This window comes from Periplaneta americana, chromosome 1 (assembly GCF_040183065.1).
Source record: "Periplaneta americana isolate PAMFEO1 chromosome 1, P.americana_PAMFEO1_priV1, whole genome shotgun sequence".
Classification (NCBI taxonomy): Eukaryota; Metazoa; Arthropoda; class Insecta; order Blattodea; family Blattidae; genus Periplaneta; species Periplaneta americana.
Window position 1 is genome coordinate 89588049 of NC_091117.1, and position 25970 is coordinate 89614018.

General features: G+C 35.1%; 1 protein-coding gene across 4 annotated transcripts in view; it reads left to right on the forward strand.

Moving 5' to 3' along the window:
* LOC138698012 (uncharacterized) overlaps positions 1–25970 on the forward strand; it is a 328549-nt gene that overhangs the window by 103802 nt on the left and 198777 nt on the right. Inside the window, exon 3 of one of the 4 annotated variants that reach the window (XR_011331658.1) lies at positions 4664–5163. The exons of 2 other annotated variants lie outside the window; for them this stretch is intronic. The gene's annotated coding sequence lies outside the window, so the exon portion shown is untranslated. Of the gene's footprint in view, positions 1–4663; positions 5164–25970 lie in introns of those variants that run through there. One more of the 4 variants, XM_069823701.1, reaches the window with a different exon arrangement.

A 25970-nucleotide genomic window follows, 5' to 3' on the forward strand; every position in this document is an offset into this window, starting at 1 on the left:
TTCTTAATCGTTACATTCAATATTAAATTATCTAAAAAATTTTATTAAGACATGTACATAGCTCAGTAGATGTACACAACGTATTTTTTTTTTGTACATAACTCCTTTTGCTTTGCAAGGCCTCAATTATTATTTCCATTCACATCCTCGCAGAAATTAATATTAATTTATTAAAATAATGCTATTAATACAGAGTGGAAGTTATATAATTCTGCGGATTTTCAAATGTACAGTAGTTCCTATTATCCGGACTTCAATTATCCGGCCTTCCATGTTATCTGGAGCCCTTTAATTGCGTATTTACAGTACTGAACACTAACACAGTTTTTAAATTGTTATTAGAGGAGAAAAAAATCGACGGATCGAACCAAGCGTTCTAACCACTGAATTACGCCGAAGTTCAATCCACAGCACGGGATCGATCCCCCTCTAGTGTTCTTCCTTTTGTGGCCTTACTCAGCGTTCGACATGTATGTTGACATACAATATACTAAGTCAACTGTCATTATACCTACAAGGAACGCACTCATTTGAGTGACATGGTGGCCGAAATTCCACAGTATATGCACTGTTGGACGAAGAATCTATGTAAAGATTAATTTTTGGTTCTACAGAATTTATCTGTTATGGTAACAATTTTTCTACTCCAACAACAATTGTTACCGTAATAGATAAATTCTGTAGGACCAAAAATGAATCTTTACGTACAACATTTTAAGTCAATTACATACTGTCCTTTATTATGGGAAAAAAACTCGTTTGCTATGTACATGTGTGTAACGTCTTTCTACATTACTGGGCCCAAACTTTGTCCCTTTATGATTACAGGATCGAAAACCACATAGCGTTCTCATCCTCCATATTATCAGGACTTTTGCTTATCCGGATTGTCCTCGGCCCGTATAGACAGATAATCGGGACTCTACTGTATTTCTTGGATAGAGTACAACAAGAACATTTTAATGCCATATTAGTCCCAAATGAATATTTTTCTCAGAAAAAAAATAATTTTCCCCAAATTTAAAATACTGTTATACTTTTGTAAATAATTACTATCCGTACGATTCTGATTTTTTACTTTTATCATTGCAGTAACTGATAGGGAATGATTTATCCCTTTGCAGTTTTTAAATAAAATGGACGGTTTTCTTAAAAAATAAATAAAATAATTAACATGTATCGTTACTTCCTGCCATTAGAAAGTCTACTAACCCTAGTGCGGTGACCAAGGACGAAACGATACTATTTATACTGAGTGAATATATGTTTTCGTATGAGATTCGGCGATAAGCTGTTGCCAAGCTACACAGAATTTCAACTTAATTTTCTAATTAAACCGTGCATATTAGCATTTTTATATATTTTAATACAGTCAACTCTGGATATAGTGAACATTCGGCTATAGTGAACCTAAATCGTTGGTCCGGACCCGCATACATTAAAAAGTACATTAATATTTCCGTTTATAGTGAACCTCGCTTCGGTTATAGTGAACCTTGTATCCTGACAAATTCTTATTTGAAGTCAGCCCTTCTTGTATAAAATTGAAAGAATGTGTTGAAAAGAACATTCTAAGTTTCTTCCTCCTTTAGTCAAAGGACAAAGGTAGGATTAGTGATTCCTAGACAATGAGTTGTACCATAGCCCTCTCTAGAGATGGCTATGGTTGTACTGTAAATCCAGGCAACGCGTGACGACCTTGTCTCACTCCAGCGTCGAAGGGTTGGCATTTTGTTCTCAGGCAGTGGTGAAATAAATATCTAATAGGCCTGCTGATTAATCTGTAGTGGATAGTAATAGCAAATGATGTGATATTTTAGTGTGTGTAAACAGTTTTTAAATTAAGAGTTAGAATTAAATAAAATTAGGAAGTTAGTCAGCAACTCTACTCTACTGTTATTTCTAATCCCCCACCGTCAAAGGGTTGCCTTTTGTTTCTTCGAAACATTTCCATTGTGACTGACAGCATCAAAACAGCGGAAAATGAAATTGTCTTCTGTATTAAAAGGGAACGGACATTATGTCCAGATGTCCAGAATCACATCTAGATCTTTTGGCCAAGCTGAAAATGCAGCCTTTTAAGATATTCTTCTGCCATGATTGTAGGACATTTTTCCAGTCTTGAAGAATGCCAGTAGAAAATCTATGTCTCACCCAGCAGGGTATTTCAGAGAAATGAGCTGGTTATCTACTATTATGTCCAGAGCATAAATGAAGGTAAGATTTCGATGACTTTAAAACTCCATCAATCCTCTCTCAGTTTCCATTAAGTGATCCAGGAAATTCCAAAGCTGAGTACGAAATTACACCATAACAGCGTTTGTCATTTCTACCTGATCTAGTATTCCAACAGTGAATGTACTGTATAAAAATGTTGAAGCGTGAAGTCTTTTCTTTGGAAGATAAGTTAAGGCGAATATTATAAGTGACACTGAATGTGGTCTTTTGCAAGGGTCGAAACCATAGTTTAAGTAAATCAACTGTGAGTAACAGTATACAGTGTAATCCATTCCACAAAAATGAAATATTTTAATTTTCTTTTTCACAATTTCATTCATTTCAGACATTCAAGGTTAGGGGAGAGACACTTCGGATATAGTGAACGAAATATGCAAGTCCGCAGAGGTTCACTATATCCGGAGTTGACTGTATATTCTATTGGCTCGTTCAATTTTTACAGTTACAGTAATATCACTTCCATCCTTTATAACAGCCAAAAACTCCAAATTTCTTAAACTGTAATCATTATTTTTATAAGTTCACTGTATCTAATTAGCTGTGAAATGTCATACAGTAGTGAAGTGTGATAATGTATGGAAATATGTTTCGCAGTCTTTCTTGAGTAACGTAACTCCATAATTGACCTTAATACGCAGAAAAAATCATAACGAACTACGAGACATGATGTGTGTAGTCCATTCATTTTCTCTCGCTTCGTCATTTACTAAGACCTGCAAGATGAACAGTTTTAGTTACAACGCTACCTTGCAGCGATGGAGAAGAGTCGTCTTGAACTGTCTTCGAGGAATGCTACTTTTTCTGCCTCAAGCGCAACATTCTGGTTTTGTGGCTTTTTCAACCGTAAGAAATCCTATTCACTACCTTCAGCTTTTTTGTTATGTTACAAAAGACATCTCTGGAACACTGCTTTCTTCATATTTCCCCATTCCCTATTTTCTTGGACTTTGTATCTGGCCGACTATTATGCAGACAACTTGGACAATGCGTGAATGATACAGTCGTGGATTCAACTTCTACCTAGGCCTTCAACTTTTTTCTGATATCATTGAATTGCTGAATTGCGATTCTGGAATTTTAGTTATCTCATATAATGGAAGTGTCATATTATTTCTTGTAGGAACGTCGAAAAACAACCAAATCTAATCCATAATACCGTATCTCGACACTTTGATTATCAGCATACAGCGGACCTGTAGAACTGTAGTTCCTCAGAGCGACTGCCTTACTACCCCTTCTTACCCCACCCACCTTTTCTACCAGTGCAGTCATAGCGTTCTAGTTACGTTCGGCTGCATCAACATTCATTCTCGCGGCAGCAGGTATACAGTACGCTATCAAGAATTACAAATGAACAGATAATAAAATCCTTAGAAACATACCTTTATAAAGTAAGAGAAAAATGAATGAGGGAAATAAATAAGTTAAAAGACATGTAATATAGATTTAAAATGTATGTGTGCATATAATGTAAGAAGATCTACCTATTTATATATCGTCATTTTACTAGTAAAGCGATTAAGTCCACTTTTTGTGTAAAATAAGTTAAATACGGTACAGTCCCCGACTTGTCTTTCCGTGCTCTGTATTCTACTGAAATGAAATAAGTCCGAAATGTTGCATGCAGGCAACAAACCAATTACTTTATTTCAATTTATTATGATTTTTCGTGCATTAATAAAGTTTTAATTTCTGTTTTTACAAAACTTCCATTACTGGTCTTAACTGGTTTCACTAGTAATATGACGATAAATAAATTGTACGTTGATAAGTGAGTGATAGCTGTATGACCGGATGCCAATGCTGTCATTCAACATTATAACGTACTCCAGCCAAATAAATAAATAAAAATATATATATATATATACACACTCACACACACACACACAATATGCGCACTGCAGTTTAAAGAGAACTGGAACATGGCAAAATCTAAACCAGTGAAGAAATACTAATTCCAAAGGAAATGGGAATATAATTATTTTGTTGTTAAAGAAGACGAAAGAATTGCTTGTTTACTGTGTCCCATCCAATTTATTTCTACTCGTCATTTCAATATTAAACCACATTTCAACAAAGCCCATATTAGGAATTATGGAAGGCACAAACTTTCGGGTATGTTCATTATTACGAACTGTATATTGATTATTTATTTACTGTATATACTGTTAAATTAAGGACGTCACTCGTTGTGTTCATTTTGAATTAAAATTAATAGTGATTTTCAATGGTCATTACTAAAATGCTATAATTTTATGTTTCCGTAGGTAATGATAGGAGGAAAGTTTTCGAAAATCTAAAGCAGGTTAGGTACAAAGAAATCTAAAAGCTACCGACAGGAAATCTAGCATAATTATAAACCTTGAAACGAGATAACGCATTATAAATACAATTAATTTATTACATTCTTTTTTGAAAATTACAGTGTCGCCACTGATGGACCTTGCACGGGCAGAGAATGTAAACAACTCTACGCGGAAGTCGATCATCCCCAATAGAATTGGAGTGAGGCTGACGTCATATTTCCCCTACTTACGGGTTCAGCAAGCCTGGTCTCTACACGCGAAAAGACTTTACGTCCCTTGGCGTACGGAGCGAAGCACCGACCGCAATAATCTGCAACTGTCGTACACTCATTTCATGTTTAAAAGTTGTACATTACAACACAGTTGTGTATCTTCGTGCAGTGAAAGAGGATTTCTCGTATTGGCTCCGTAGATTGCTGTAGGATGGACAGATATATCTATAATATCAATAATATATTACTATAGGCTCAGTCCGGAATAAAATTATCAAGGGAAAAGTACCTGTAATTCCCTTGGCTCCACACCCACTCACTCGGCAGTGCAACTGGACAGAAATAGCACTTCATCAGTCTCAAAATTATCAGACATTCGACATAGTCTATTTCATTACCACGAATATGCTGCAGTGAATACAATATAAACCTTGATATCTCCACAATTGAACAGTGGGAACGGTGGAAAACTTGATATCTCCAAAATTGAACAGTGAAAACAGTGAAAATTTGATATCTTAACAATTAAAAGAAGATATGTTGCTTATCTAACAGAATTCCAAAGATATTCCCTAGCCATAAACAAACTACAATCATCAAACTTAGCCATGCCAGGAAGTATCAGCATAATGGAAGGAGCAGTACTATCTCTCAAGAAAGAACCAAAGAGGCCCATTGCCGAATAAATTCAAAGGAAATTCGAAAGTGTTGTGCACAAAAATACAGACTATTCAGTATTGTGTAATTTGAGAAATAAATTACTAACAGACGAACCAGATGAGAATGATGCCTCTCAGTACGCTTCTACCAGGTCATCATTTATGAAAAGATCTTTCTCTCAATACAAAGCTGTCTAACCGAAAAATGCAAGGGATTTATTTTTGACGTTCTTATAATATACGGTATATTATTGTTTATTGCAACAAATGCAGTCATGAGTGCTATGAAACTCAGAAAACACTCAAGAGTGAAAGGGAACCTACCTATTACATTAATTCACAGAGGTAATAGATCAAGTCAATGGGAACAAGTTTTGTCAAATAAGTTTTTTGATACGTCCAAAGGTTTTGAGAATACGAAATGCAAAGTGTTGCAACGCTGCAAAGAGTACCAGTGCTCTTTGACGTCATTGCTCCGCAGTGAGGGTGAGTGTAACACCACTCCGCAAGAATTGCGAAAGGAGAATGTAAACAAAAACATCTGATTAGATATGTTTCGATTTAATTACTGTACATACGTAACACTCTTAACACATAACTTAACATTACTGAAACTTAATGTCTTTACTAAATTAATTTATTTTTATTTTTTTTAAGATAATAACTAAAATGAAGATTGACTTACAGAATGTGTATTCGCAATGTTATTTTGGGTTTATATGAAATGTAAAGGAATCTTTAATGGAAATAGTTTTGGTCTATAAGAATGTACATTCTTTACTATTTCGTAATTACGTAAAAAGTAAAGAAATCAGCATACACTGTTTCATTGTATTAAATAGAGTTAAAGAGGTTATAGCGCAGTAAAGAATATTAAAAACCTAACAATTTGCGTAATTAATTCATTGAACACTTCAAGTTTTGATCTACAGTAATTTGATCGAAACGTATGTGATGAGACGTTTTTGTTTACATTCTCCTTTCGCAAGTCTTGCGGAGTGGATTATTCGAGTTACACCCAACCCCACTGCGAAACAATGACCTCAAGTACTCTTTGTAGTTTTGGAACTCGTTACGTTTCATATTTTCAAAACTATTGGACGTATAAAAGAAAACTTATTTGACAAAAGTTGTTCACATTGACTTTATTACCTCTGTGAATTAATGTATAAGTTCCCTTCCTCTTTGTATAATATATTAATACTCGTACTATACTGTTTTCTTTTTATATTTGCCATACTCGTAAATATGTTTTATGTTGCAAATATTAGTTTATCAACTTAGGCCTATATTGTTTTCATGTTTGTCATACTCATTCATGTTGTTCAATTTTAATTCATTATCAATAAGGCCCATACTGTAAATAAAAAAAAACAATACTGCTCATTCTAAACAATGCACTCGTACATTTGTCAATTGTATTTGAGTATAGGTACAACTTTAAAGGTGACCGACTGTACCTAGAGAGACGTTGTTTACTGCTCTCTGCATGCCGATACAACATACATGTCACTTATTGTTAATGTCTAGACTGATTGTGTAGCTAATGCTCAGAATATGGAAGGAAAATCCGCTGCCGGATTATCAGAATGTAACTGATAGTTTGGACATAATATATTAACTTATGTACCGATATTTTCAAGCTATAGAAAATGTTTAAAGCATGTTTTCAATAACGTTATCTTATTAACTTCTACAGATATTGAATGTGTATATTGTTTTTATTCGCTATTTATCCTGTTTCGTAATAGGCGATGGCCTTGTGGATAGCCTATATGAACGCAATTGCACTACTTTTTAATATACACCGGTTAACTCTGTAATCCTCAAAGGCGAACAAGCAAGATGACAATTCTTGCAAGTAGTAGTAGACGATAATGGAGATGACTGTGATGTTGATAGCGACGTCTTACAATAAGAATGTAAAGGAATAATAATTAGACCTCGGACTTTTATACTCTAAAAATGTAGATTTAGACACTTAAATAAGCAGTAAAATTGTAAAATAGGTTCTAAAAATATTACGTTAGGTTTTCAAAACATGTAACACCATATAATATCACGATCATTAACAGCAAAATGGATATAAGATATATGAAATAATAAAACAGATTAAGTTAATTAACTATAGTAAATCTATTTATTAACCACAAAGTAAAATTATTGCCATGTTTGTACATTATTTCGATGTCTTAATTTCTAAATGTTACATATTTTATATTTAGGGAAACATTAAAAGTCAACAGTTAAAAAAAATTATTAACATAACTTTAAATATTATCAAGTACTACTAAGTTTAATATACGTGATGTGTTAAAAAAAATATCGAACATTAATTTTTCCCGCGTAAACAAATGAAGCACGATAGGTGCCCTTCGGTGGAGATGTGTAGGGGACATCATGCGCATGCGTGAAATTTTTTTTCCACCAGCAAAATGGGTCAGTCGTTGGCAGTCGGCCTATGAGTGAGGGAGTATAGTGGACACCCCGTCGAATTGTCAAATGAAGAAACGACTTGAGCAGCGATATTGCATCAAATTTTAGAAAATATCTGACAACGCCTAAGTGGAAACCAAGTTCCAAATAACTTCATAAATTAAAATAAGACTTTACAACTTAACTTCGTATGTGTCCAGAAAATTAAAAGATCTCCGAAATATTAATTTAGGAAATTTTAGGCCCAAAAACACAAAATAGGTACTAATGTGTAAAATAAGTATTTTTGACACAGTTAAACTATCAAGTAAAGGTTAATTTTTTGGTCCTACAGAATATATCTTTACTTTACTTGATTATTCGCCCAACAGTGCATATTACTGTGGAGTCCCGACCACCAAGTCACTCAAATCACTGCGCTCCTTGTATAATGGCAGTTGACTTAATATAAATGTCAACATACATATCGAACTTGGAGTCCGGCCACAAAGGGTAAAACACTGGAGGAAAGAGATTCGATCCGGTGCTGTGGATTGAACTTCGGCGAGCTCAATGGTTAGAGCGCTTGGTACGTAGAACCAAGGACCCAGGTTTGATCCCCGGCGCCGCACAGTGTCTAAAATCCATATTTAGGAGGACAAATGCGGAAAAATGACATGTAAAAAAATGAAATTAAACCCTTAAATTATTTTTCCTATATAACTGAGTAACACTCAATTGATTATCTTAATCAGCGGAGGTGGCTGCAGAGCGAGATAAGAGGCCGGTAACATGCCACATTTCGCCACCCAGCATTCTTACTCAGCAAGCGCCGCGAGTCTGCCGTTTTCCTTGTGCTGTAACTCTGTTGTAAGTGGTCGATTCCATTCATATTTGGTACCAACGTGTCAAGTAGTTCTTTAGGTATGTAACACTGTTTGTTTTTGTTACATTTAATGTTATTATAGCATGTCACATTAGCATGAATGGACACGGGACAAAATACAAATATAACCATTGAGTGCAGACTTTGCTAAGGTAGAGAAAAAAAAAAACCCTTTGCTTCGTCCAAAAATGTTTTTTTTTTTCACTTCTCCACTATTTAACTCTATTTTAAATCTAGTCTTAAGGTGCGCAGATTTGCGGAAGTAATAATTTATGAGCACTATTCTTTCGAGGTGCAGTAGTGACATTTTTCTCAGTTGCAGTTATTTCAATATCTGTGAACCGAATCTGCTTCGGCAGTATAATTCAGGGAATTCAAGATGACAACTTGTTAATTATGTACCAAATAAGCTTCCCGAGTGTCCAAAAGGTGCCTAAAATGTTACATTTTCCCCCATAAGATTTTGTCTAAATGCATCCCCCTGTAAGGGGCACTTCTGCTTATACCAACGTAAACAGAGCTTGTATACAAAACAAATGTACTAAGTGTACCTACTGTATAAAATTTCATAAAAATCTGTTAGATAGGTCAAAAGTTACTAATTTTGTCTAATTGCGCCCCCCTATAAGGGGTAGTTACATTTAGACCAACGTAATGAGAGTTTGTATACAAAACATACATGCTACCTGTAACTACTTTGTAAAATTTCATACAAATCTGTTAAATAGGAGAAAAGTTACTAATTTTGTCTAATTGTGCCCCCTATAAAGGGTAGTTCTCCTTATACCAACGTAATCAGAGTTTATATACAAAACATATATGTTCCTTGTAACTGTTTTGTAAAATGTCATACAAATCTATCAAATAGGAGAAAAGTTACTAATTTTGTTTAATTGCGCCCCCCTATAAGGGGTAGTTCCCCTTATACCAACGTAACGAGAACTTGTATACAAAACATACATGCTACCTATAACTACTTTGTAAAATTTCATACAACTCTGTTAAATAGAAGAAAAGTTACTAATTTTGTCTAATTGCGCCCCCTATAAGGGGTAGTTCCCCTTATACGAACGTAATCAGAGCTTGTATACAAAACATATATGCTTCTTGTAACTGCTTTGTAAAATAAAAAAAAAAATCTGTTAAATAGGAGAAAAGTTACTAATTTTGTCTAATTTCGCCCCCCCTATAAGGGGTAGTTCTCCTTATACCAACGTAACGAGAGCTTGTATACAAAACGTATATGCTACCTGTAACTGCTGTGTAAAATTTCATAAAAATCTCTTAAATAGGAGAAAAGTTACTAATTTTGTCTAATTGCGCCCCCTATAAGGGGTAGTTCCCCTTATACCAACGTAATCAGAGCTTGTATACAGAACATATATGCTACTTGTAACTGTTTTGTAAAATTTCATAAAAATCTGTCAGATAGGAGAAAAGTTTCTAATTTTGTCTAAATGCGCCCCCCTATAAGCGGTAGTTCCCCTTATACCAACGTAACGAGAGCTTGCATACAAAACATATATGCTACCTGTAACTGCTGTGTAAAATTTCATACAAATCTGTTAAATAGGAGAAAAGTTACTAATTTTGTCTAATTGCGCCCCCTATAAGGGGTAGTTCCCCTTATACCAACGTAATCAGAGCTTGTATACAGAACATATATGCTACTTGTAACTGTTTTGTAAAATTTCATAAAAATCTGTCAGATAGGAGAAAAGTTTCTAATTTTGTCTAAATGCGCCCCCCCTATAAGCGGTAGTTCCCCTTATACCAACGTAACGAGAGCTTGCATACAAAACATATATGCTACCTGTAACTACTGTGTAAAATTTCATAAAAATCTGTTCGGTAGCTGAAAAGTTATTAATATGTCCCGCTAAATTTGCATTCTAGACCACTGTGCGCCGGAGAGAGTTTTTCTCCTCTAATATCAATCAACAGTTAAATTCTGCCAAGTGGTATAACTTTTCATGAAACGTGTACCTACATCAATGCTTTTTATTTATTCCTTCAGACATAAAAATCTACAATCCGAGGTATAATGTTAATATAATTTCCTATATTTTTTTAATAGAGCTGCCCGTATAAAGTTTAGATTGTACGAGTAATAACCCTAATAACAATTTAAATAAAAGAGTGAAATCTCTTTATTTATTTCATTATACCTACATTTAAAATATACAAAAAATAATTTGGCTTAAAATTTGGGCAAAGTGGTCTACAGTGAAAGAGTTTCAAAATAAATAAAACCAGGCATTACTCCAGCTTAAAATTATTTAATAACTTACTATGACGGCCCTGAGGATTTGAAGGAATCGTGCACAAGTAGGCACGAAAGACCGTAGGTTGGAGGCCACAATGGGAGACTATCCTACTAGATGAGAAAGCTATCAAATAACGAGTGTATTCCATACCACGATAATAATTATCTTAACTTCCAATAAATAACCGATGTATAAATAATACTCTCTATTGAATGTGCTGTAAGCTACATAGTCTTTAACTTGGTCCAATATAAAAAATTACTGTTAAATATGGAAGAGTGCACGGAAAATATATTGTGACTACTAGAGTCTTGAGTTCAGGCATTTAGTGTAGTCGAAATAGGCAATCAAATAGGACGTAAAATTCAGCAAATAGGCACTAAAATAATCAAAACAGATATTAAAAATTATGAAACTGTGCAGTAAAATGATCAAAATAGTAATTCAGTATTACAGTACTTACTTACAAATGGCTTTTAAGGAACCCGGAGGTTCATTACCGCCCTCACATAAGCTCGCCATCGATCCCTATCCTGAGCAAGATTAATCCAGTCGCTGCCATCAGATCCCACCTCCCTCAAATCCATTTTAATATTATCCTCCATCTACGTCTCGACCTCCCGTCAGGTCTTCCAACTAACACTCTACATGTAGTTCTGGATTCACCCACACGTACTACATGCCCTGCCCATCTCAAACATCTGGATTTAATGTTCCTAATTCTGTCAGGTGAAGAATACAATGTGTGCAGTTCTGCGTTATGTAACTTTCTCCATTGTCCTGTATCTTCATCTCTCTTAGCCCCAAATATTTTTCTAAGCACCTTATTTTCAGACACTCATAACATCTGTACCTCTCTCAAAGTGAGAGTTCAAGTTTTACAACCATAAGTAGCCGGTAATGTAACTGTTTTATAAATTCTAACTTTAGCTTTTCCGACAGCACACTGGATGTTAAAAGCTTCTCAACCGAGTAATAGACATTTCCAGGTTATTTTGCGTTTAATTTCCTCCCGAGTGCCATTTATATTTCTTACTGTTACTCCAAGATATTTGAATTTTTCCATCTTTTCAATGAACAAATTCCCAATTTTTATATTTCTATTTCGTTCTGATCACGAGACATAATCATATACTTCGTCTTTTCGGGATTTACTTCCAAACCTATCTCTTTACTTGTTTCAAGTAAAATTCCCGTGTTTTCCTTAATCGTTTGTGGATTTTCTCCTAACAAGTATTTTAATATATGCTAATTAATGCTTTGTTACATGCTATAACTAGGTATTTTTCAAGTTCTCAACTATTATAATCAATCGCCTGTCAGAAACAACGTTGTTCGTCTTTTGAAAAGATGGTTCTACTTCCACTGAAGTGACTGGAGCGTACTTAAAACTTGCTATTATGGATGGATTCATATCAGTAACACTATAAATTTTATCTTTCAAAACATCACGGTACATTTAAGTTTTTCTTGCACTCATCACATCTTTACACTTTTCACTAACAGTCAACACTTTGAATCAGTGCTTCCAGAAACTGACATAATATCTTCGATGTTCGCTATGAAAGACACCAGTGGGTCACCTCTTTTCTACAACTTCCTAATGGCTTCCGGCAAAACACAGTAATCTTCTCCTATAAATGCAAGATCACTGCTGATTTTTTGTTGCCACACAAGTTTTTTTTTTTTTTTTTTTTCCGCAAACTGAAGCAGCTTCATCTTCTGATACAGCTTCTGGTCAGCTTAGGTCTGGCTTAAGGACATACTGACTTAAATAATTTAAATGTATTTATCAGGAATGAGTTTCTCGGCAGAGTTTTGCGTAACGAGAAAATATAGTTTAATTTGTGTTACATTTATAAAAATGATTTTTTAATTTATTTTTTAAAATATTGATGTATTAATTCTGGTACATTTTTATTTACACCACCTCATGCTATTCTTGAGGTCAAGAAAGCATGATGCTCTACCTCCATACCTCCCCAAGTGCTTTCATGACATGTAGGCCTTGTAGAGTAGCCTACATATTTTTTTCCTTTATATTTTTTAAGGGGTTAGGTACAGCTTAAAGGAGTAAAATTTTGGAAATATTCAACATTTTTTTCCCTCTATTACTGTATCTTGTACAATAATGAAAATTAGTATGTGTAAAACACTGTCCTTCTGCTATATGATAAACATGTTTTTAGATTAAAAAAAATTGTTTTTTTATTTTTTCAAAATTCAAAGTTCACTGTGCAGTGATGAAGCATTTCCCTCATCACTCAAAAAGTATCCAACATTCTTTGATGAAATTTTTTGTGAATATTTATGCATGTCATATCTACAATATGATGCAAAATCACTTCTCTACCTTTGATAGATTGTCTGATAAAAAATAAATTCATTTTAAAAAATGGTCAAATATCTAACACGAAATAAAAAGAATTATGTTTATTAAGAAATGTAGTTGAAAGAGCATAATATTGTAAACATGAGTTTCAGCAATAAAATAAAAGAGAGAGAACGTGAAAAAGTTAACAAGTTTATGAGTTATGAAGGAAACGCTTCATCACTGCACAGTGATATTTGAAGTTTGAAAAAAAAAAAAAAATATATATATATATATATTTTTAATCTTAAATATATTTTTTCATATAGCATAAGGACACATACCAATTTTCATTATTGTACAAGATGCAGTAATGGAGGAAAAAAATGTTGAATATTTCCAAAAATTTTACCGCTGTGAGCTATACCTAACCCCTTAATATTCATCGTACTTTGTGCTGAATCAAAAGTTTTGATTTTACAAAAAAAGGCCTTACGAAATTGACTAATTCTCCTTATGATGCTCTTTGCAGGCAATTATTTAGAAGTGAAACAACTTTAACTGTAAGAAATCAATATGTTTACAATGATATTCTTAACACTAAAAAAAAAGCACTAAGGGTGCTATGCATAGACATTTCGCTAGCCCGCGCTACGAGCGTGCTAAACTAGCCCCGACTATCGACTGATTACTTGTACAGGATTCATAGCATAGCATATCGCTAACACTAGTTTATGAATACGAAAAACGTTAGTTCGCTGATCATCTACCGGACGCCCACGCTAAGAATGTCTATAAATATGGCCCTAAAATATTTGTGGCCATATTCATAGACATTCTTAGCGAGGGCGTCCGGTGGATGATCAGCGAACTAACGTTTTTCGTATTCATAAACCAGTGTTAGCGATATGTTATGATGAGTCCTGTACAAGTACCAGTCGATAGCCGGGGCTAGTTTAGCACGCTCGTAGCGCGGGCTAGCGATATGTCTATGCATAGCACCCTAGAAGACTAAATCCGATGTTCATAAATATCCAACTAGACAAAATTATATTTTGTTTGAACCTTATGTTAGATTAACCAAGTAGAAGTGTTCTCCAACTTCGATGGCAAATTTACTATTTAACAAGTTGCCTCTAGAAATAAATACTTCAAATGTTAATGTATTTAAGAATTTATTGTACAGATGGCTTGTTGACAATCCTTTTACAATATTAGGGAATGTCTTGATAGCAGTGTAAATATTGTAAATTAATTAGATTTATTTTATTTGTACTGTCCATTCTAATGCTTCTTAATTCATTTCAAATGTCATTTTATTATATTTTTACTGCACTTTTACAATGTATATAGCATTTGAAGAGTCCACGGAAAGAACACACTATATCACTTTTCTTAAATTTTTCATGGGAGCATTTTTTAACTTTAATATACCCATAAGACGTTATGAATTTACAAGTCCATTTATTTTAATTTACACTCTGATTTATGTACTAGAAAGCTAGTTCACTTTATAAACTAGCAGATGGGACCAACAATAAAAAATCAACATAAAGTGACTAGCATGTTCTTTCCGTGGATCCTTCATACGTTTGTACTCACTAAAATAAAGACTGATTTATTTATTTATTTATTTATTTATTTATTTATTTATTTATTCATTTATTTATTTATTTACTTATTCATTCATTCATAAACAACACGATAAATAACTATTTTGTTGTTAATAAATTGATGTTGTAGGTATTGGCATAAGAGTTTAGCAGGCATTGTATCACATGAAATACAGCAACACAACATCCATTATTATTTGTCGTGTTATCTAGTATGCCTGATATACATTGTATCGACGATTTGTGTTTTATAAATACTTAATCTCAACGGCTTGACAGCACAGGCGTATCTTGTAGAGTACCAGCCACGAGACAAATGTGGGAGAACAAGGCCAGTAACATACATTCTATTCGAGGAATAGAAAAACCGTTCCAGTAACAAGCTTCATTTAATAAAAGTTGTGTTGCGACAAGATCGTCAACACATACAGATATTCTTATTTGAAAATACTATACAGTTCTGTAATTAACACTATTTCACTTGAAAGTAGTGTTGCCATGTTGGAAACAAATGAAATATTGCTAATTTTCTATGTAATGTACCAGTGGTGATTTCTGGTCCGTTTATAAGATTGCGCAAGCAACACTTTGACCATTACCTTCATTAAAAATAATGATAAATCCCTCAGGACAAGGGCCTCCCACCGAATGGTAGGGCTGGCTCCAATAATCTCCTAGAAGGTATCAATTCTTGAGAGAATATTTCTTACTTAGAATGGATGCGCCTATCATTTATTATTTATTATGCGCACATTATTTATATTGTCACTTTTATTGGTATTTATTACGGTATATAGTAACTCCATTCATAACTTTCTGGACAAGGGCAGGTCTTTCACTGCGAACCCAGCATTCTCCAATTTCTGTTTTTTTGTCTTCCTCTTAGTCTCCGCATATGATCCATATATTTCAATGTTGTCTATCATCTGATATCTTCTTTTGCTCCGAACGTTTCTCCCTTTCACCATTCCTTCCAATGCATCATTCAGTAGGCAGTTTCTTATTAGCTAGTTATGTCCGGAATATTTTGCCACGAAAAGACTTATCATAGGCGTACCATATTTGCAGTTTTTCATGGGAAAGATAAATGCAATAGCATCCCGTTGCTTTCTGCACACCACTCTCTCTTTCACGTTTTAAAAGATCCCAAAGGATCCCAGCGTGAAGGTCAGGAAAGTGGATTTGACTAATTGGGCCCTCCGGACTTCACCGAAATTGCGATCATATTGTATCATCCTATTAAAAATTGCATTTGTTCTTTCTGCAATTAGAGAAAAAAGTACGAAGAATTGAAGCCCCATAGTCCCTTGCTTAAAAAAAAATTGGTGGCTGCATATCCTGTTTATTGCGTACGGTATCTATTTACAATACTTATGGTTAAAGAGGCAATATTCACCTTCGACAAATATCCTTCTTTTTTTTATTCGTGCAACTCGTTCTCAAAGTTCTCGTTTAGGTTCATGAACATTCAATTTACTCGTATCTATATTCTGCATACTGCGGATTTCCCCATCCATCTCTTAAGGGGAATAGCTCAGTAATATACAAGTTTACGCTATTATTTATTGTAAATTAAATTAGATGAGGAAAGAAAATACAGAATTATATTAAATTATACTAGGTTATATAAAATAATTATAAATATAATTTTGACACGCACAGAAAACGTAATGAACTGTAGCATATTGCATAATATAGCCCTGTGTCGCATGGAACGCTCCTGCCATCTAACGGTAAAACTTCGCATAAGATATCCCTATTGTTCTATCACCGAGCAGATGATTGGAATTCTCACTTATCTAATCTTTTTGTTTCCAACTGGAGCCATGAGACTTTGTATTACGAATTCTGCATATCTACCACAAATTCCATCAGGACCTGGCCAGGGATCGAACCCGGACTACCTGGATGGAAGACCAGAGTCCTGACGATTGAGGCACAGACGTGATAAATATTACGTTTCAACTGAGAACTGAACAATGTACACTTAAACGTTCTTCATTTACATCTCTAGAAATAAATTAATTTTATCTGATTTTGGAAAATACGTCTAAATAATCCTCTATACATTAATCACTGATGAGGATTATGAGATATGAGGAGATAGATGAAAAGTTTAAAAGAAATTTAACGAAGAAATAAAAAGCAAACAGAAGAAACGAAGCCACATAAACACACGACTCGATGCGTCACTATTCCAGACCTCTGACGCAAATACGCGTTTAGTTCCCGAGATATTTTTTCCGATCCCCAAAGTGAGCCCCAAACTGTAATTAACGTCATCGTTAATCTTTATTTATAAAGAATCAATATGTTACAGTACTAGGCATTTTTTCACCTCTTCCCAGGTCTTACGAGGCATAGAGCCTACTGTAATTTGTATTTGAATAAGTGGATTCCCCTTTCTTACAGCTCTTCTACCAATAAAATATGACGTCTCGATTTACGTAACGCCTTCACCTTCAGTCACACTTGAATGTCAGACTAGCTGTTAACATTTGTTGTTTGTCAACAGTTGCATCAGCGGAGCGTCTTGGATTAAAACGAATTAGCAATTTAAAGCGTTAAAAATATTGTTTTTGCTATGTGCTAAGCGCTAAGCAAAAAGATGTGATGAAGAGGTCAGGACAAGAACACACATGTATCTACTAGTGTAGTAAGTTATACAGGCCTACGCCGCTTTATACAAAACAGTTATGCTAGAATACATACATACATACATACATACATACATACATACATACATACATACATACATACATACATACATACATACATACATACATACATACATACATACATACATACATACATAATGAACCATAAGTAATGTCATTAATTTCAAGGGGATATTCTTTCAGATATTTCAAACAAAAAAGTTTAATACCATTTTGCTCGCTTTTGCTTCCTTCTCAAGAAAAAAATTATTTTATATGAAACATTTCATACGTGTTTCAGGAAAGCCACTGATTTAATTCCCAATATGCTCAGTCGATTTAAGAGAGCAGTGTATTATGATAATGAATGATTGAAAGAATTTTAGTTTTGTCCTTTAAATGTAAAGAAATTTGATCCGAACAAATGTAACTTTTTAAAATTACTTTCCAGAACGGTAAGTACATTTATTCTGAACAAATTTCTGCATATTTGAAGGACAAAACTAAAATTCTTTCAATAATTTATTATCATCATCAGGCTTAGGATCCGGGACACTTTAGCAACCAATGTACGCACAACTTGGCTATAGAATTCCTTGAACAAAGTAGACAGACGTACTGTGAATGTAAACAACGACGTCAATGTGCTTCGTTATATTCTACTGTTAATAGTACAATCTAGTGACGGTGGAAAATGAAGTAGGTAGAATATATACCTCACAAGTTTTCATGTCCCTCGTCTACGTTGAAGGCGTTAGCGTTACAATGAACAACCATGTAATACATACTTGCAACTAGTTCAAAAAAACTGTTCACTATGAGCCGTTCAGAGCAGAAGTGGTGTAAGTCAAAATTGGGTAATGAGGTTTAAAGTAGAAATTCTGTAAAATACAGTGCAAAGTACCAATTAATATGGCCTTCGTGATATCCACTGTCTACTAATAGTTTAAATAAATTGAATATTAATTGCTACTTTGCACTCTATTTTACAGAATGTTTACTTTAACCCTCATTACCCATTTTTGACTTACACCACTTCTGCTCTTAACGGCTCATATATTGAAATGCACTATGATGCCTGAGTTCGTTTCGTAGGGAGAGACGGAAGAATACTGTATACCTCTGGTCACGAACCGGATTGTACACTGACGCACAGGTAAACAAAACTAACGCGTTACCTCACTCCATGTATACTCCGTTGCACTGTTAACTTCACTTCATTCTTAAGTTGTCTCGGATCCTAAGTCTGATCATAATACACTCTTCCATTAAAATGACTGAGCATATTTGGAATTAAATCAATGGCTTTCCCAAAACATGCAATTAAATATTTTATATAAAACAGTTTCTTTTCCGAAAAGAAGCAAGAACGAGCAAAATTATATTAAACTTTTTTGTTTGAAATATCTCAAAGAATAAGTCGGTTGAATTAATGACATTACTTACGGTTTACTATATATATAAAAAAGAACATGCACACACACACATTCACACACACACTTAGACTACAACAAGATATAAGTATGGAGACTCGTTTTAACTTAATTAAACATGAAATCCCCTCCAAGTGACTTTATTAAGTAAGTTTTTATAGTTTTAGTATTGCAATATGCAAAAGAAAAGCAATGAAGTCTTACTATAATAAGGTTCCGTATACCGGAAGTTGGGGAGGAAGAGCTCCCTGCTCTAGAATCAGCGACCTTCCAGCATCCAAGAAAACTTGCATTATTGTACCTTGTCTTTACAGCATAAAAATTTGTTACGGACCCATAACATAGACACAAAAAATGCCTCTTAATAACACCATTTAACATACTTTTAAAGAATAAAAGCCATATGTTGTAACCATTAAGTTTGGTAAAAATGTAACGACCAAGTTTTATTACATCATTAAAACAACCAACACCGAAGTGCGAGCATGGAATTTGGAATTTTCTTGAGTAGTCTACAAATATAGCCAACGCAAGAGAGTGGGTAAAAAAATAGCAAATAATCCGTTCCTCATGATTGCCTCTTGGTATTTTTAAGTAAAGGAGCATTATTAACGAGATTGAAATGCATATTTAAAATTCTTGAGAGAAATTAGTCTGTAGTACAAGAAACTGATGACAGTGACCCTGATAAATAAATAATCACTCACCTTCTCCTTCTTAGAAAGGATTTTTTTTATTACCAAGGGGGAGGGATTGAGGAGTTTCCTTCTTGTGCGGGATAAGTTCCAAGAAGCTTACAACACCTTGTGTAATTAGTACGAGCAAGAAACCAAAGAAAGTCCACTAATTTTGAAGTGGGTCTGCATCACGTACAACGTTAGCACGCCCCAAATTGAGATCAGCCTCTCATATATAATGTCCGACGTATGATATCCATCGGGCAACTCTTCAACACTTAATATGGTGCTATGGTTGGACTTAGAATATTTATTCTGTCGGTAGAGCTACAAGAATATGAACTGAATACTAGAACAAAGAAGTTTCTTTACCGAGTACTACGTTATTTTCTAATTATAAAGACAAAGGATTGTGATAATGTAAAAAATTATATATATTTCAAGATTTTCACGGAACTGCACATCTTCAGAATTAGTGATACTGAGAACATGGTTTTTATCCTGCAGTCTGTGTATAGAAATTTCTCCTAAATTAATTATCAGACTTTGTTTATATTCTGAATCTACGAGTCAATTTATCCTGAAGATGCATATAAATATATAAATTAATTTTAGTAATTATTTTATGGACATTAACGATCCCATACTAATTAAAGCCAAACAATTTCGTGATTTTTTTGTTCCGTATAAAATAAACTGAAAAATAAAACTGTATAAATCTTAACAAGTAAGAAACGATTTCATAAGTAAAATTGATTAACATATACACGGTGAGGAAAAATTGATTTCTAAAAATTTGTGTGGTGATGGATTAGGCCAAAAGAGAATTATTAAAAGTGAAAATCATTTGTGGAAAATGCGTAATTATTCCTTTATGGACGTTAAGTTCCGTAACATTGATCGCTGTAGAGGTAAAAAAAAAAACTTCTTTAATACCACTGAAAGTGTGGTGTTTGATGCAACATTTCATCATTCTTAATGACTCGCGTTACGGAATGCGCGCTGGTTCGAGTCCTCATGGGAGAAGAAATTTTCTCATGAAATTTCGGCCAGTGTATGGGACCGGTGCCCACCCAGCATCGTGATGCACTTGGGGAGCTACGATAGGTAGCGAAATCCGGCTGAGAATACCTGCTATAACGGCTGGGGGGATCATCGTGCTAGCCACACGATACCGCCATTCTGGTTGGATGATCGTCCACCTCTGCTTCGGCATGTGGGCGTGAAGCCAGCAGCCGGCTGGTCTGTCTAGGCCCTTCACGGGCTGTAGCGCCACGGATTATTTATTAATGATACTGTGATAGTTTGTAGTAGAGATGAACAAAACTAACTGCCGCTCTCGCTCGCTGTGTTCGTTACATTTGTCTTTCGAGTCTCGTCTTGTCATTCTCGCTGTGCTTCGAGTCTCACTCATCATTCTCAAAATAGCATTTGGTCGGCGTGGAAATATTTCGTAACTTTGAATAACATACATCATTGAAATAAATAACATTATACATGTTTAAAAAAGACAAAACAGAACAGTATCTTAGTTATCAAAATGTTCTGGTTCTATTATATGATATTACTTGTGGTTATATAAATAGAAAAAAATAATTCTCGAATAAATTTTCATAGAACATAATGTTAATATCTTTTTGTGCGAGATCGTGCGTATTTGCTTGTTTTCCGCACAGAACCAATACGCGGTAAGTGTGAAATACCACATTCAGTATTCCCAACGTAACACACATAACAATTTCCCTCTTCTTACCGCTTAAGCGCGACATTCATTTTACTGCTTTAGGCTTTTAACATATTATTTTTAGAGACGTTTAACATAGTAATAATTATAAATTGGAAACTTACCACTGCAATTTCACCTAAATTGCAATGTTAATTATTGTTTTAAATATTTGCAAAATTAAGTAAAGTCTACTACTCCACGAAACTTATTGCATTCCTGATACAAGTAACATTAAGGAAGCCGTGAAAAAATCAACAAGATTCCAGATGCTGATGTTATTACTGCAATATGTTATATAAATAATTTTCTTAAAGTATTAAAATGAAAAATAAATCATTACATAACCTTACCGTTTGTTTTAAGTTCGCATTTATAGACTGGGGGGGGGGGGGAAGACAGACGTATATCACGGCCTGCTGGAATATAGTAAACACAGAAAACATTTTATAGGAACAATGTTGAAGATAGATATATTTGTTTTCCAAAGTTGCCGTCATTGAACAGAAACCAAGATGGAGATTTCATTGCAACTAATTATAAATTCCTCTTTCAGGTATGTAATAAACGATCTTCGCACAAAATAATGTACGATACACGAGCGGTATGTTTGTTTTCATGTTCTCGGAAATTAAAAAAGCTCAACTACGTTTCGCTTTTTCAAGCTTTTCCTCGAACATGAAAACGTCAACATACCGCTCTTGTAACGTATATTACTATTACTTGAGATTACACACTTGATCTCAAACATATGAAAAGAAAATTCTTAGCCTTTTAATAAGGACTTAGTAATTAAATAAAGACAGGGGAGTGGATTATTATACACTGAAAGGTAGAGATGATGTTTCAAATATTCTACTTGATTGTGTATACATATTGTGACAGCGACGTGAGATTCGAACTCACGACCAGCGTCCCGCGAGAGAGCATATCGCGCGGGCTTCACGGGGAAAGGGGAAAGGGGCCTACACGCGAGGGGAGGCTGCGCGCGCAGCTGCTACTTAACGCAGTGAATGTGGAACGACCTTCCCGACTATTCCAGAAATCCGTCGAAGGGAAGACTCGCGAATTTTCGAGGCTACGTCGCTGTGGTTATAAATTACGGTCGCGAAGGAACGACAGCAGTTTTTGCAGTTAGCAGTTTTCAGTTATTCAGTCAGTGAGTAAGCCAGAGCAAGCAAGCCAGCCGGAGTTCGACTCGAGTGTGCGTCCGCATCTGCGTCAGCATCCGAAGGCGTGAGTTCGAGTGCAGTGGACCGCAGTTGGAGGGACCTGAGTTCGAGTGCAGTGGCCGCAGTTGGAGGGACCCGAGTTCGAGTACAGTGAACTGTCTCTGAAGGTCTGTGGTTCGAGATACTGTGAACTCGAGTAACTGAGATAGAAGAACTGTGAACTGAGAACTGATAGTTCTGATTTGTAAATAGTGCTTTGTAAATATTAGTTAAGATTAACAGTTCATTGTTGTTCGTACTAGTCCAAGTAAATTGTCATTGTCGTCGGTGGAGTGCTATAACGAATACTGTGTTGAGTGAAAATCCAATTGTTGACGAGAGCGTTTAAGGCGAATTGTAGAAAGGAATTATTGTTGTGACGAATAAATTACATTGTTGTTACTAATAAAATTTACAATATATATAACAGTTGCCAAAGTAGATAAAAGTTCAGTCAGATATAAACAACTGTGGCGATTAAAGGCCGCTTGACATTCGGGACTTCGGGAGTGATCAATCTCGACGTCTTGAAACACTCACAAACAGCCTTTACGTCAACGACGCGACGTATACAACTTTGTCGTGCGGATTTTCGGTTTTGCGGGCGCTGTTACTCTTGCTTTCTCGATCGTTGTTCATCTCTAGTTTGTAGTAACATAAAAGAACATAATCATTTATTTACGTGAGATTTTTTCTATTGGATACAAAATCTACGTCCCGCGCCGTAGCGTCGTGGTCTAAGGCATCCTGCCTAAGACCCGCCTTACGGAATGTGCACTGGTTCGAGTCCTCATGGAGAAGAAAATTTGTCATGAAATTTCGGTCAGTGTATGGGACAGGAGCCCACCCATTATCGTGACGAATTTGGGGAGCTACGATAGGTAGCGAAATCACTGACAAAGGGATAGGAATACTTAGCCCGCTCAGTCTCGGGTACTGTGAGAAATTTAAGTGGGCAATCACTAGTAGTGGGATTGAATTGTCATGTGGTTAGCGTAACGCAAGGCCGGTACTTAACACAACTCAAAACTAATACAAGCTTTGGAAAAACTCCTAGTCCCTGTTAGAGATATTGCATAAATTAGAATCCAAAGCTAAAATTCAGGTATTCCAAGCGTTATATAGCATTTAAGAATTGAATTGTTTCTTTCTCGCGTTTTACAAACTTAATTTAGTTGACAACTATTAAAAGTGATGTGCTAATTATTCGTTAACAAGCACTACAAACGAGTCTCAGGATATGAAAATGTTGTAGGGTTAAGAACCCTGCCTGCTAGGAATTACTACGTTTAATTACCCATAGTCAGCAGTTCAACGTACTGGCGATAGAACACTAGCACTTGAAGACATCTCCCAAACATATTCAAAGGAGCAGTTGAGTCACAGATTTAGATCTCAGTAAGGCTCTCTAAGTGTTATACACGTTCCTTATTCTCCAAGAAAATCACACGCGAACGTTTCTCAGCCAATGAACGAGCTCATTGACGCTAGAGTGACCAATGAGAATCCAATTACACTGATAGTGAAAAGCATGGTGCTCAAAATAGTAAGTGATAATTTTTTTCTATTACGGTCATTTGTTTTGTTTGTACTATCTCTGCTTCGATGTATCAGGAATCAAGCAATTACGTGAGACTCACAGTCTCTACATGCAGCAATAATTTATTACAATAATTGAAGTTCATTACAAGTGTGTATTGTACAGTATTTTTTGCACGATAGTATGTTTTGAAAATAATATTTGTAAAAATCTTAATATATAGTGCATACAAGACACTATGAACAGATGATTGAAGATTAGCAGTCTGGCCAACGTACAAACTTCGCCATCAACTTCAATGTGGAGTAAAAATGATTCAGGTACTTTTAATATTTTGTGTTCAATTGAAATAATTTTTATTTCTTTTCGTTAAGTGAAGTTGAAACTTTTCCTCGATTTTGTAAAAAGCACTTCCCGACCTTGTATCGTAATAGGCTATACTATTACGGAGCGAGTAGGTTAGGTTCACTAATCAGCTTGGACAGCTATGAATGGAGGGGTTGAATTGAATTGAATTGAATTGAATTGAATTGAAAGGGAGGGGAAATCGGAGAAGAAATTAAAAAAGTACGCGAAAACGCGTCTTTGCAAAGGGAGTTCGGGGCAGAGAGATACTGAATATGTGAGCTCCAACCCTTTTGATCACTTGTCTACTCCGGGCTTCGGTGCTCCACTGAAGGACCTCTATACAATTTTGAAGGGGAAAAGCTGAAAAGTCGGGAGGGGTTGCAAGGAAGGTAGTTTTTATTAGTTGGGGTTGTGCTCGAATTGAAGAGTGTGATCCCAAAACTCGTTCAGTACATTTGTATGATTATACATATATACTGTGTGATTATGTTTGAGACCTCTATGATGATATTTCAAGCTTGTTTTCTTCCAAAACAACGCCAGTCCTTGCCTAAAAGTTGTTATTGTGAATGTCACTTGAAGATTCGCTCAGTCCTTAGACCGGGGAATAAAAAAAGCAGCCGGTCCTTTAATTAAAATGGACTTAACACGTTTTGGGATCACAATCTTCAATTCGGTGTCGTCGTGGAAGGCGTATATACTGTAGATCAGTAGTTTAGTTAAGGATTGTACAGGTACAGCTCATGCATTTTGTCAAGACACTAGCAATGCGCAGTAGGGGAACAACGTTTCTGTAGACGGGGTAGGAGTAGAAGGGAAGGTCGGGTGTGTGTGTCTACCGAGTTCAAGGCAATTCTCCTATAATTCGTAAGTAGACTTATCCGATCTCGTGCGCAGCTCTGTAGGAAGAGTGGGGAAGTGTCTGGATATAATGCATGAGCTGTACAGCTATTAAGCAAATTTTTTATAATAATTTTCGTTGGTGCACCGTACCTGTCACGTAACAGGCATTAAGTTGGAAGTTAATGATTGTTAAAACTTAAACGATGTTGATAAACCTGACCATAGGCCTATAAGACTAATGTATCGTAATCAAGCAAAGAAGTTATTGGAGACCCTGACCAACTGTCAGCGGCATACTCTATAAATAGTCTCAATTTTAAATTAATCACTTTGTATTTGTCTTAAGTTTTGTGTAATTCTAAAAAAAGTTTGCGTCCACTTATCATAACGCGCACACGAACTATTACAATAGACTATAACTAGGCCCCGGATTTTTATGTAATATGAAAGTGCGAAATCTGTACATAAAAATAGTAAATATCGGGGAAATATGTAATTAAATATGTAGTATTAATAAAATGTGTAATTTAAAATCACTATTTATTAATGCATTAAATTCGCAAAAATGTCGTCACAATTTAAATGGTCAGTTGAAGTGAGAGAATGCAGCCTGGAAAGTGATTTGCCATTT